At 39.2% G+C, this 13,583-nt stretch overlaps 1 protein-coding gene across 1 annotated transcript in view; it reads left to right on the top strand.

Moving 5' to 3' along the window:
* Positions 1-12,728: 12,728 nt before the first annotated feature.
* Positions 12,729-13,583, top strand: part of LOC110166147 (phospholipid-transporting ATPase ABCA1) — a 29,914-nt gene continuing 29,059 nt past the window's right edge. Inside the window, exon 1 of the mRNA XM_055158770.1 lies at positions 12,729-12,888. The gene's annotated coding sequence lies outside the window, so the exon portion shown is untranslated. The remainder of the gene's footprint in view (positions 12,889-13,583) is intronic.

Genomic DNA, 13,583 nt, shown 5'->3' with positions numbered 1-13,583 from the left:
GACTCTGATGCTAGTTTTTTTTTTTTTCTTTTTTTTTTTTTTCATGGATATATTTATTTTGTATTATAGTGTCAAGACAGAGTGGACTTTCAACTTGCAAACAAGCAACAATTGTATATTGGTTCGTAATGAGTCCGTAGACAACCACAATTCAGTTCAAAATGCCTATTAACTTTATGTCTCTTTTGTTGTATATACTTAAATCTTAGTATGTAACTTTTCTGATGGAAGTTTTGGATCAGATGGGAAGTTGGTGGAAGTTTTGCAGAGAGATCCCTTCACAGTAATCATGCTTTTCATAGTATCTTGGAGTAATAAAAAACGTTGTCATATAAATGTGATCAATTTGATGCCAGTCTATGAAACCTTTCAGGCAAAAATAATAATAATGGCATGTATATGGACACAAGCAAGTCAGCAAAGTTGCATAGTGCACCTTTAAGAGCTTCAATTTGAATGATGTTACATACACACGATTGCTTATGTTGTGTTTTTTACTGTTTCAAGTAAAACTATATTAAGAAGTATATGTAATGTCAAATGGTATACACAGGTGCATTCAATATGTATTATGATGATGATGATGATGATGATGATGATGATGATTATTATTATTATTTGCACTTTTTTATTTTGTATTTAATTTATTAATTTAGCTTTTTATACTAAGAATGGGCACCTCTGCAGTTCATGTTTTCAAGTATAAACATGCTAATATGTACAAACTGTCATTTTCCCAGAATGCACTCGTTGCTCAAGTTCAAGTCCAAGTTATGCATCAAAGATAAATAACACAAACTGAATCTTTCACCACGTATCTGTGTTATTAAAGTCACCTGGAAAACATTGCGTTTTGTTGATGTACTAGAAGTAGAACCATTGATTAGGTTATCTCCATCTGCAGGGGTCAGGACATGTTCAAAGTGGTGTGAGTGGTGAAATATTTGAGTGTAACAGCTGATAAATAGCCCACTGATTTTGGGAAGAGAGTTCACAAAATACACTATGCACTCTATGCTAGAATACACTGAACATGTGGTTCTTATCCCATTCCAATTTTATCTCAGGATCTTCACATTGCAACTGTGTGACCTCGAGTCCACGTCTGGAAATCTATTTTTAGACTGCCATATACTGTTACGTCAAAGCCCCGAAGACAGACAGGTACCACAAATGCCCAGAAGAGGGAGCCAGAGTCCAAGGCTTCAGTCATCGTGTACCCTCATAGGAGACGCTGGATGAGTCATTTTACAGCTGTACAGACCTTCACGGTGACTTTGGGGAGAAGGATATTATGTAACGAGCCATGGACTGTAACACACAAACACACAGGGAGAAAAGGGGAGCATAATTTTACATTCAGAGCACCATGGCCTTGTCCTTGACTGGAAGCTAGACGTGCACTTCTTGCTTCAACTGTTTACAAACCCAAGCCAGCATGCAGACACTGTCTACACTAACTTATGCATTATACATGTGAATGGTAAAAATATCAAAGTTATGTCACCAAGACAAAGTTCTGCTCTGGACAGTTTGTTCTTTTGGGGCTTTATTGTGAAAGCACAGCCCACAAGAGTGATATCCATGGCTTTTTGCTTCTGTCTGTTCTGAATTTAATTGCATAATGGTCATGACAGTAACCAGGACAAACACAGGCTGATTTGATGGAATATCATAACTTCAAGTATTGGCAGTTTGTATGTATACTTTCACAGTTCCCGATTCAAACCATCCACCCAATGGAAACGGCCTTCAAAATATTGATGTGAGTCAGAATACTTTTGCAAAATCAACATAAATTTTTGTTTTCTTTTATTATCTGCAAATACTACCCTAAACAATGTATTCTTTTAATTGTTTTCGTGAATAGCCATGCCATAGACCATTACCTCACAAATCCTGTATCTGCTGTAGGCCTATAATTTCTAATACTTGTACAATTTCAAAAAACAGTGTCAGTTATCTTATTTCACCTTTTCCAACATGAGTATTTCTTTGAAGTAATAGCCTTGCCTTTATATAAATAGTGTTTGAGTCCCTGTGTTTTCTCTTTCAATGGCCAAAACCCCTGACATAACAGATTTATCTTTACCCCAAATCATTACACTGGGAAAATTGCCAAATCAGCTTATAGTGCGCATAAACCCCAGTGGACTGCCGGCACGTGTGGCTGTACATTCTTAGCCTTTTGCATCTTGCATAAATCCAAAGATGTATTTCATTAGTTTTCAAGGTTCATCAATAACATTAACTCATTGTTTTTGTACGCCCTGTTCCTGTGCATTGTGGGATATTTGGTATGGATACTCGGATGCAGCGGTGCTCAGTATGCCCCTTGCTTTTCCTCCCATCTGCCTCCCCTCCCTTCTGGATCTCACGTGGATGCGGAGAGAGGAGCATGAGTTCAGAAAAAAAAAAAAAAAAAACCTGTTAGTGGGGCAGATGCACTTTTGCGGTCTCCTCTCTCCCTCTGTAATCCATACAAGAGAACTGCCTCATTACTGCATTCTATTTTTACACTGATAATGACCCATTGATGATCAGTGTTTTTATTTAAGAACAATTGTCACAGTCAGCAATCAGTGCATTGTATGATTACACATGACTTAGCCCACCTTCAGTGTTGGGAAGTAACTGAATAGATGTACCAAGAATATGTATGCCGAATGCTAATTTTGAGTAACTCTATTCTGTTAATTCCGTCAAAATACACTTGGCAATACTTGATCACACAATTTATGCTTCAAACTATGCATAATTAGTGAAGAAATTAGAAAACACTGCTTTTGTGGTGCATGCAAATGTGATTTTTGATTCTATGATCAATAAATGCATAATAAATGGTAAAAAAAATATAAACCTGTTAATCCTATTTTGTGTCTTTACACTGTAATTTAAATGCAACCCTGTGTTAATGTTTTCAAAGTCTTCAGAATGTAATGCTCTGATTGGACCATGTATCAGAATACAAAAATACATTTTCTGTAAATTTATTTTCCAAGTATTCTTCCCACTACTGCTCACCTTATATTTTATTCTAGTGTGTAGCTAAAATATAGTATTTGCAATCCCTTCCAGTGTCAGTATTATAAATCATGCTACTGGCCTTCAGGTTACCTACAATATCGCCCTTGCAATCATCCAGGCTATCTGCACTAAGAGACTCTTGTCCTTTTTATAAATTGGGCCATAAATAAAACATTGAGTGAATATATATTTGGACGCTGTTGGACAGGACAGTCTTCACAGGGCACAATATTTCCTAACCCTTTATTGAAAAACAGCTACTCTCCTTATCTGCAAGCATCAGTATTGAAAGGGCAACCCAGTGTTAGTCAATCTACCTGCATCCTCTCTTCTATCCACATTAAAGGATTTGGGCTGGTCATAAATAGCAATGGGGTGCTCCCTTGGGAACTACTCTAGAGCTGCTAGGTATCAAATGATGATGTTGTTTATGTTGTTTTTAACAATTGTGCTAAATAAAGTCGAGGCAATATTCAGCCTTTACTCCAATATACTGTTTCTAAGAGAGAGAAAAATATGCAACAAATAATTGTTCTGGCCTTGTTTGCAGTGGATTCACTGTGCATGATGTTCTTGCATCTGGGTTATGATGGGTTTTCATGGCCATGGTCTAGCCATATACTCTGTTTGCACAGAACAATGTGTTCTGGTCATAACCAGATATGTAGAAAAGATAAGATAATCCAACTTACAAAATCAACATATAAAACTGCTGTTAGAGAAGTGGTGTTTGGACAGGAGAGTGTGGAGGGGTGACCATTAAAAACAAGCATGTGAGGTGAGAAGTTGCCTCATCAGCAGAGTCAAACTAGGGTCACGGTAAACAGATAGAGAGAGAGAGAGAGCAGTGACAGCAAAATAGAAAGGAAAATATAGATTAAAAACTCCAAAAGGGTAAGAGGGCATCAAAACATATTAACATGTTATTCTGTGTACTGCTACATTAAAAAAGATTTCAATCTCCAACAATATTTTGATACAATATCATATCATATATTGTATTATATCATATCGTATCATATCATATTATACTATATCATATTATATTGTATTATATTATAGTTAGTGCTGTCATGCGATTAAAAAAATTGAGAGATTAATTAATTATGATCTGTAATTAATTAATCTAATTAATCTCATTTTAATCTCACCTAAAAATTGCTGAGAAAAGCCTTCAATTTGAGGTATTTTCATTTAAATTCATTATTACATTATTGTGGCAGATCAAAAGACTGATATAGATTAAAAAAAGTGACTTTATAAAGTCATTTATTGTTTAACAAATCTCTTCAATTTGGCTGTTGAGCCCAAGTCTCCATGAATAAGAAACTGTTTGCTGTAAAGTAGCAAAGACGAGGAAATCTGAACATAATAACCTTTGTCTACTTAAAGACAATAAAAAGGCCAGTCTTTCCTTAACCATATTAAAAAATATTATTGATAGAGAAATGCTTTATATATGAGATCACTGGTTTTAGTCCTGGTTTAGACCTGCTTTAGTCCTACTTTAGTCCTAGTTTAGTCCTGGAATGGATTAATCCTGGTTTTAGTCCTGGTGTTAGTTCTGGTTTAGTCCTGGTTTTAGTCCTGGTTTAGTCCTGGTTTAGACCTGGTTTAGTCCTGGTTTAGTCCTGGACTGAATTAGTCCTGGTTTTAGTCTTGGTGTTAGTTCTGGTTTAGAGGCTCACAGGAGGAAGCGCGGTTTACGCAGCGTACGCGAGAAAACACGATCCACACGCGGCTCACGGGAGCACGTCGGTGTCCGCGCAGTAACTACGGAAGGAAACGTGGTCCGCGCGTTCTCAGGTTAATGACGATGATGAAGGTGTTTGTTTGTGTGTGTTTGTGTGTGTGTGTGTGTTTGTGTGTGTTGTGTTTGTGTTTGTGTTTGTGTGTGTTGTGTTGTGTTTGTGTGTGTTTGTGTGCGTGTCCCCTCATGTGGCAGGTCACTATAGGACAGTAGTGCAGACATCATGAGTCTATGCAGGTTGTTTTCACCAGTGACATTTAAGTTGTAGGCGATATTATATTTGTTATTTTCTTTTATATTTCACGTCGGGAGAATAATTTCCAAGACACGAATGCGTTTTTACCTGTGCACTGCTGCCTCTGTTCTACTGGCTGTTCGACCTCGTCCACTGTGCGACTGACGCCGTAAACGTCGCTCTTACTGCGCGTGTTTTGTGCGGGTTTAAATAAAAAAATGTATAAATGTGTTTTTTGTTTGTGCGTGTGTGTGTTGTTGTCCCAACAACACATAAAAACAGGTTTTATAATAAAGCAACTCACATACAGAAACACTAAAGTTAGAGATTAAAAATGAGATTAACGCGATTAAAAAACATAACGCACTAAATATGACTGTAATTAATTAATCGCAATTAACGCGATAATTTGACACCCCTAATTATAGTATAGTATAGTATAGTATAGTATAGTATAGTATAGTATAGTATAGTATATCATGTCATGTCATGTCATGTCATGTCATGTCATGTCATGTCATGTCATGTTATGTTATGTTATGTCATGTTATGTTATGTGGCTATACCAGCTTGTCAAAGCCTGATTGCACCAGATCTCAGAAGCTAAGCAAGGCCAGACCTGGGTAGTACTTGGATGGGAAACTGCTGGTGAAATCAGGTGCCACAGTGGGGCAGCAGTTGCAGAAAGCAAGTGGAGTGTGGCTGAGTGTTGATGGTGGTCGGAGGGTCCGATGGTGCAGATTGACAGCCTCGCTTCCATCAGTCTGCCCCAAGGCCGCTGTGGCTGGCTCGGTGGTAGCTCTCTACCATCGAGTGTGGAGTGAATGAATAATGAACTGTAAAGCTCTTTGGGTGTCACTATATAAATGCAATGATTAAATCATATATTAACAAATAATAAATCAGAATCATTTTCATGTTGAGAGGCATGGCATTTGTAACTGGTAGCATGTCATGACAGTTTAATGTACCAAAAAATGAGATGTGTGCATGTTTTGATTTTGATTACACACTAATTTCCAAAAGCAGCCCTTAGTAAAAGAGCACGTGTCAGACACAGACAGGGTCAGGGTGTCCAGCAGCTGTTTGACTGAATGAACAGTCTATTATGCAGGACAGAGGGCAGCAGATGGCCAGTCAGCAAACTCCTATAGTCATACACAGCATACACTCAGCAGGTTTTACACCAGCTGCAGCTCATGTGACCCTGCATACAGTACAGGCTCAAGTGCAAACATACCACAACTCTAATGAACGGTGTGCTGGACCATTTACTTTCACTTTCAGGTGTGACACTATGAATTACATAATTGAGATGTCAGATGTCAGATATTTATGCCTACTTATGATTAATTTATAGATACTAGTTACATGCACAGATGGGAAAAGATAGTTACAACAAAATGTATATTATATACACAGAATTTACTTTAATTTAAATAGTTTTCATCATCACATCATGATCTGTAGTCTAAGACAGTTTGTTTCCCTGTGTAATGTAGTTTGTATTATTTGCTGTTGAGTTGAGATGTAACCCACACAATTATAGGGAGACGCTCGCACGCACCCATGAGTCAAAACTGAAACAGACCGGAGAGGAGGAGCCCATGGCCTATTAAGCACCAGGAGACAGGGCACAGTTTTTGCCAAAGGCTGCAATGACAAAATGACTGGGATTTTCTAGACAATATATCACCTATATGATCTCCGTTACTCATAACATTATTGCAAATCTGGTCTCATACTAGGGCAAGGCTAAATAATTACATAATGGGGATGAAAGAAAATAATGGATTTCACTGTTGTTTGGAATCTTAAAATTGTGATGTTTCTTCTCACAGCAGTTGTAAACCTAAAATATTTGACATCTCTTGTCTTAGTCCCAGGAAACCTGCCCCAAAGTTAGTGACAGCATTTTAGTAAAGTAAGTATAAGATACGGAAATACTAGTCACATTGTAATGGTATAGACACACTGAACACAGAAACACAGAAAATGAAAACTTGCCACTCAGCACAGTTGTCAGTTAATTTCATGGTAAATATTAGGTAATAATAATGATTATAGTTAGAAACCTGTCATGCTGGTTTTTGTGTGCTTTAGGGCTCTATTCTTCAGAAATGAATCACACATGTACCGCTTCATTTGGTAGAGTGTTGGAGATGATACAGAAGGCTGTGATCCAACAAAGAGTCACTGAGCCATAGTGCACATAGAGGACATACCCAGAGCAGCACTACAGTTCCATAGAAAATCATTATGAACCCAGAGGTCACAAAACAGAGCCTGCAAAACATACACTGTGAATACTGTGCTGAGATACTGCACTATACACAGTCATCTTGCGGGTTATCTTGTGACATTTTACTCATCGATTTGTTTTGGTCTTATATGATTTTATTGTTTTGAAACAAGTAAGCTCCAATTTAACTTTTATACCCACTGTCGTCTTATGACTATGCGGCTATATGGCTGGCAGTTGTTTTGTTTGTAAAATGTGCTATATAAATAAAGTGAATTTGGATTTTACAAGTGCCTATATCTAATAAGAAGTTAAATATGAGTTATTTGGTGTAAGGCCTAGCTTCCATCAGAGTTACATAGTATAGCAAATAATACTGTAATACAGACTACTTCTTGTAAACAAGCAATAAAGTGTCTTTAATGTGACCAGATGAATAGTCACCTGCACCTGTCAGCCAAAGGAGTGATTCATTGCTCACTTAATGCACCAGGTATTAATCATGCCCAAATCTCTTACCCAAAGCTCTTTAATGTTATGAATATCTGTGATGGCTTTCACTCATTTTTTTTTTTTTTTTTTTTTTTTTCTTACAGCAACAGCTTATGAATACTAAAACACTCCAAAGGGCATAGTTCCAGATAACGACATAGTAGACTTACATGCTAAACATCAGAGACTTTTTCCAGTCAAAACTGTGGCCTGAAGACAGTTTGACGGTCTGCTGTACCTGCCAATATCAAAGGTATTTGTCAAAGAATACAAACGTGTTGTTTATTTATTTATTTATTTATTTTTGTGCATACAATCTCAACATCTGTTTCTTTAGGCACCCTAGTTCCCCATGACTGAAGTGGAGCACTTTGTTCTTCTCCTCATCCGTCCTCCGTTATTCAGTGACATCATTCCCCTTTCACCCAGTTCTCCTCGAGCTGCAGTGAGAGGTAACCACCGGTCAGGGCGCGCTGCTTTCACGGACTTATGTATAACAGCAAATTGTAACAAAACACTGGTTATAATTTTGAAGCGTGTTGAAGAAGAACTCATCCTGATCTCTTTATTCAGAGTATAGGGATACTGTTGACTATGTTTTATTGTAGCCGTGCACTTTCATCATTACTGGAAACGATAGTCATTTCTTCGATGGACATCTTTTGGTTTTCTAGTTGCACATGAACGCCTCAGTTGTGCCGACGCTGTAGGCAGGAAGATTTCAAGCCAGTGTTTATTTACCAAGTCAGACTCAGCCAAGGCTTCGCTTATTTATTACATACTGCATCCAAAGACCAAAAGTCAAAAAATAAACAGGAACGACTTCTTTATGTTGACTAAAATACCCTAACACAGCCAATGGGACAACAGAGCGTCAACCAAAATCCCGAGTAGGCCATATTAATGCCACAATACACATCAAAGGACAGTAATGAGCATCTGAGTTAAAATAAGGCTGAGCAGTAGCTCCTCCTTCTTAACCTGGTTCTCTTCAATCTCTCTGCACGGGGTTACTATCGGGCACGCGTCTCCCTTCCCCCACGCTCAGCGCTGGGGTTACTATCGGACAAATCTGGCATCCTCTTCCACTTCTGCCTCTCATTCTCCAACTCTGCACAAGGGCCCCAAATATACAACTTTAATCATACCGTAAACAATAACAATGTAAAGCCTATAGGCTACAAAATCGTAGTCTATTCATTAATGTGGTTTATGCAGTCGCTGTTTTGTTTGCGCGAGGTTACTATCGGCCAAGGAGAAATAAGGAAGCTGGTTCTGATTGTAGAACAGTTATAATGTAGACGATGACAGAAGGTGAAATGCTGTGTAAAAACAGTATAGACACAACTCTTAAATAACCATAACACTTTAGAAATAGTAAAGGAGCCTTTTAATTAGTAAACATAATATGCAAATGGCCTTCCTAATTCAGTCAAGTTGTTGGTTAATGATAAAGTAAATTTTACTATTAATATATCTATATATACTGTATTTTTGTATGTATATTTATACTTATTAGTTTATTTATTTATTTGTGTATTTATGCATGCTACTTGAAATACTGCTACTACACTCAGGGTACAGAGTTTGATCTGAGGTCAAGGCAGATCCAAACTGATAGGTTAAGTTGGTTCACAGAGGACACTGCTGCAATTCATCATGTTGAAGCTAAACAGTAAACAGTGTAGCCGCAATAAAATGTTATGCTTTTTCTAGAAGCCCAAAAATGTCCAAGAATGTCCTGAGTGACCCGTGTGGACTCCAGTGGGGATCTCCCATAAGCCCCTGGGTGTGTACACTGCTCCATGCTGGGCCAGCCATAACAAAGCCATTGTTCTCCACTGAGTGGCACCTGATAGCTCACAACACATCTTCAGTTTGAAAGTATTACAAGTTGAGCATTGAGCATAGAGAGAAATGCAAAGACAATTTCACAGGTATAAACACCAAGTAGCAACACCTAATAGGTGGTATATTCTACAACAACCAACTTGACAAGACATGAAAAGGACACAATGTCTCCTCTTTAAATGAACAAACAAGCTCACAAAACACAGAATGTCCCTTGTGATTCATAGTTAAGTTAGTTAACTGTTAATCTAGCCTAGATTCTCTTGATGAAAGCTATTGCGTAACATTCACACATTCAGTGATCAGTTATTCTCCTCAGTGTGCACCCATGCAGGCAGTTCAAGTCCTTCCTTGGATTAATGACTAATCTTGTTCAATGAGGATTTTAATGGGATCCTACAGAGACTGCACACGATGAGCACAAGAACACAGAAGGTGAATGCACAAGTTTTTAAGGAGTAATTTTAATTTTAGAGTAATCCAAACTGTGTTATAAATATATATATACTGAGGGAATGTTCAATGTTACCAATATATATTTTGCATTCAGGACTAGACTGTATATCAGATAATTACTGCCACATGTCAGGAGGACTATCGGACGGCCTCAAAGATTCTGGCAAACCGTCCGGTGCCTCAGGAGGGGGAAGCAGTTCTTCACCAACACTGTTTACAGTGCGGGAGGAGAGCTGTTGACCTCGACTGGGGACCTTGTCCGGAAGGAATACTTTGAGGATCTCCTCAATTCCACTGTCACATCTTCAGAGGAGGAAGCCGAGGCTGGGGGCTCGGAGGCGGACTCGTCCATCACCCTGGCTGAAGTCACTGAGGTGGTTGGCAAGCTCCTTGGTGGCAAGGCTCCGGGGGTGGACGAGATCCATCCTGAGTACCTTAAAGGTTGTACAGAGGATGTTCCAAGGAACGAGAAATCCAGCGACTGTTTGTCCTTTTTCAAATGTTGCCCCCCCCCCCCCCTCCCCTACAGCTCCCTACGTAGAAACTGGCTTGCCCTCTCTGGGTGGGTGAGGAGTCTTTGCCTCAAGTGGAGGAGTTCAAGTATCTCGAGGTCTTGTTCACGAGTGAGGGAAGGACGGAACGTGAGATTGACAGGCGGATCGGTGCAGCTTCGGCAGTGATGCGGTCGCTGTATCGGACCGTTGTGGTGAAGAGGGAGCTGAGTCGAAAGGCAAAGCTCTCGATTTACCGGTCAGTCTTCGTTCCTACTCTCACCTATGGTCATGAACTCTGGGTAATGACCGAAAGGACAAGATCGTGCATAGAAGCGCTCGAAATGAGTTTCCTTTGCAGGGTGGCTGGGTGCTCCCTTAGAGATAGGGTGAGGAGCTCAGTCACACGGGAGGAGCTCGGAGTAGAGCCGCTGCTCCTCCACGTCGAGAGGAGCCAGTTGAGGTGGCTCGGGCATCTGTTCCGGATGTCTCCTGGACGCCTCCCTCGGGAGGTGTTCCGGGCATGTCCTACCGGGAGGAGGCCCCGGGAAAGACCCAGGACACGCTGGAGGGACTATGTCTCTCGACTGGCCTGGGAAGGCCTCGGGGTTCCCCGGAGGAGCTGGAGGACATGTCTGGGGTGAAGGAAGTCTGGGAGTCCCTGCTTAGACTGCTGCCCCTGAGACCCGGCCCCAGAGAAGCAGACGAAAATGGATGGATGGATGTAAAAAACTGGGCTACACTTAAACTTTTTGCATGTGCAGTGATTTTGATCTCAACCGTTTCTTCATATAGTTGAATCTACCTTAATAGTCATCTTACAAGTTCAACAGAATCATTCATTCACATATTACATTTTATTTTATTTTATTTCACTCACAGAATAACTTCACACTCATCAAGCAATGCACAATGCCCCAGTCTGAAAGCAAAACTTGTTAAATTAGTATCAGTGTCAGTCAATATTTTGGTGGTCATGGTCACATTTTTATAGAGCGCTTTTCCAACTTCAAGGCACTCAAAGTGCTTTACATCAAGGAACCACTCACCTATTCACGCACACATTCATACACCAGTGTACGCAGACACTAGGGGCAAAGTGGGTTAAGTGCCTTGCCCAAGGACATACCGACAGCATTCATCTGTGGGAGCTGAAATCACTCCGCCAACCTGTGGGTCAGTGGATCTGACCACTCAACCAACCGCCAACCTTCGGATCAGTGGATAAACACTCTTGCAAGCTGAGTTACTGCCCCTTTTTGCTTTCTTTATAGGCCTATTTGTATCCTAATATATGTTTTAGGTCTCAGAGCTTTATTTATTTGGACTTTAAATAGTCGTGAACATTGTGAAATTGTGATAAAAGATGAAAATTAAGAAATTACAAGTTCCATCCATTCATTTTATTTCTAAGCCTCTAACCTGGGGCGCCCTCTAAAAAAAATCTAAATATATCATTCTTACAACGTATTACTTTCTTTGTTTGAAGACAACCCAATCAATTCAATCAGGAGTCGATGCCAGGAGAGTGCCTATGTTCCCTCAGCCATGTGTTCCCTCATTGAAGGTCTTTTTTTTTTTTCTTTTTTCCCCCCGAAATTAAGCCCTATGTTCCCACATTTCCTTTATCATCAATTTGCATCAGATTTTATCTGTGTTTCTCCCAGTTTGGTAGTTACACCCAACCTATTATCCAGCAGCAGTAGACTACAGTTGTAATGCAGGTCATGGTGCAAAGGATCCTAGGTTGAAATTAGTCTGAATGATCTCTTTATATGTGGATTTTTTTTTTTTTTTTTATTGACTTGACTTGTAGTTTAATTTTGAGAAAAGTCTTAGAAATGAGAAAAAAACATAAAAGAAAACGTAGGGCTGTGGGAACATAGGGTTGACCCCGTCGATGCCATTGAAATTGCCCTTTATTTCCTACAGCAATTGGTTACATACTTAATCTTTGCAAAGTAGGCTAGGTGTAATAAATATGGACAGTCCTATATGTTTATATAAATCAGGTCTATTGTTATAATTCACTATAAAACCTAAGTGGTGTCTTTAGCGAAATTGTGTGCCTGTCCCTTTAAGACATGTTTTGACTCCACACGTGCTTTCCTTATATGGAGCGCCAACAAAAGGATGACCGCTGGTTACCTCTCTGCCTCTCTCTTCTCACTGCGCACCGAGGCGCACTATAAAACCCTGGCCAAGGAAAAAAGACCGTTTTATCAGACGCTGAGACGCACAACAATCAGGAGCGTAACAACTGGAGCTATCAAGTCTTTTATTTCGACAATTTATTTATGAAAAGAGAACGAGTGGAAATAAAAAGGCGATCAGCACAGGCTCGGTGAGTTCAGAGTTTTTGTCATTTTCGGGGTGATCTGAGAGTTTCTTTTGTTCATTAAAATATGTTGATTCGTCGACTAGGCTATGGTAAAATGCTATGATAAAACAGTCAAGCTAGGCAAATGTCTTTCTTTAGTTTTTGCAAGTTTTGTTTGAGATTATCTACAAATCGGATTTTTTTTTCCCCGAATCTTTTGTGTAACTTTGTCGTCGCCAAGTATGAATTGTCACGTTGTGCGCTGAAAGGATTTAGCATGTTGAAGACCACTGCGATGGTTTGAGAAAACTGCAGTTACCTTTTCTGTCAATTTTTTTTTACATTTTTTGCCTTGTTTCTATTCTCCCGTTGACCGTCTGTCTTTTGTGGATAAAAATACATAAAAATAGATGTACTTCAAAGCAGCTTCCGGTTTGTGTTGCTGAAAATAAAAGCTTCTAAATTGTTGCATGTCTCGTTCACTAAATAGTTTTTTGGCATTATACCTTTTCAAAACTGCAGGGTATGTATTTCGTTAATTACTTATGGCTATTGGATTTTAGTTGTTCAAATCACTTAGAATTAGCAATGGACTTTTTTTTTCTTTAGATGTATGTTCCATGTTTGAGCCGTCTTTTATTTTGTCATCACATCTATTTTCCGGTTATGTGGTAGTTCTGCCGACTTGACACGACTGTGGTTGAGCATCGCAAAACACA

This window comes from Boleophthalmus pectinirostris, unplaced genomic scaffold (assembly GCF_026225935.1).
Source record: "Boleophthalmus pectinirostris isolate CB_2022bp ecotype Guang Dong unplaced genomic scaffold, ASM2622593v1 HiC_scaffold_22, whole genome shotgun sequence".
NCBI lineage: Eukaryota > Metazoa > Chordata > Actinopteri > Gobiiformes > Gobiidae > Boleophthalmus > Boleophthalmus pectinirostris.
The sequence above is the reverse complement of the archived record's forward strand: the minus strand, read 5'-3'. Positions and strand labels throughout refer to the sequence as shown.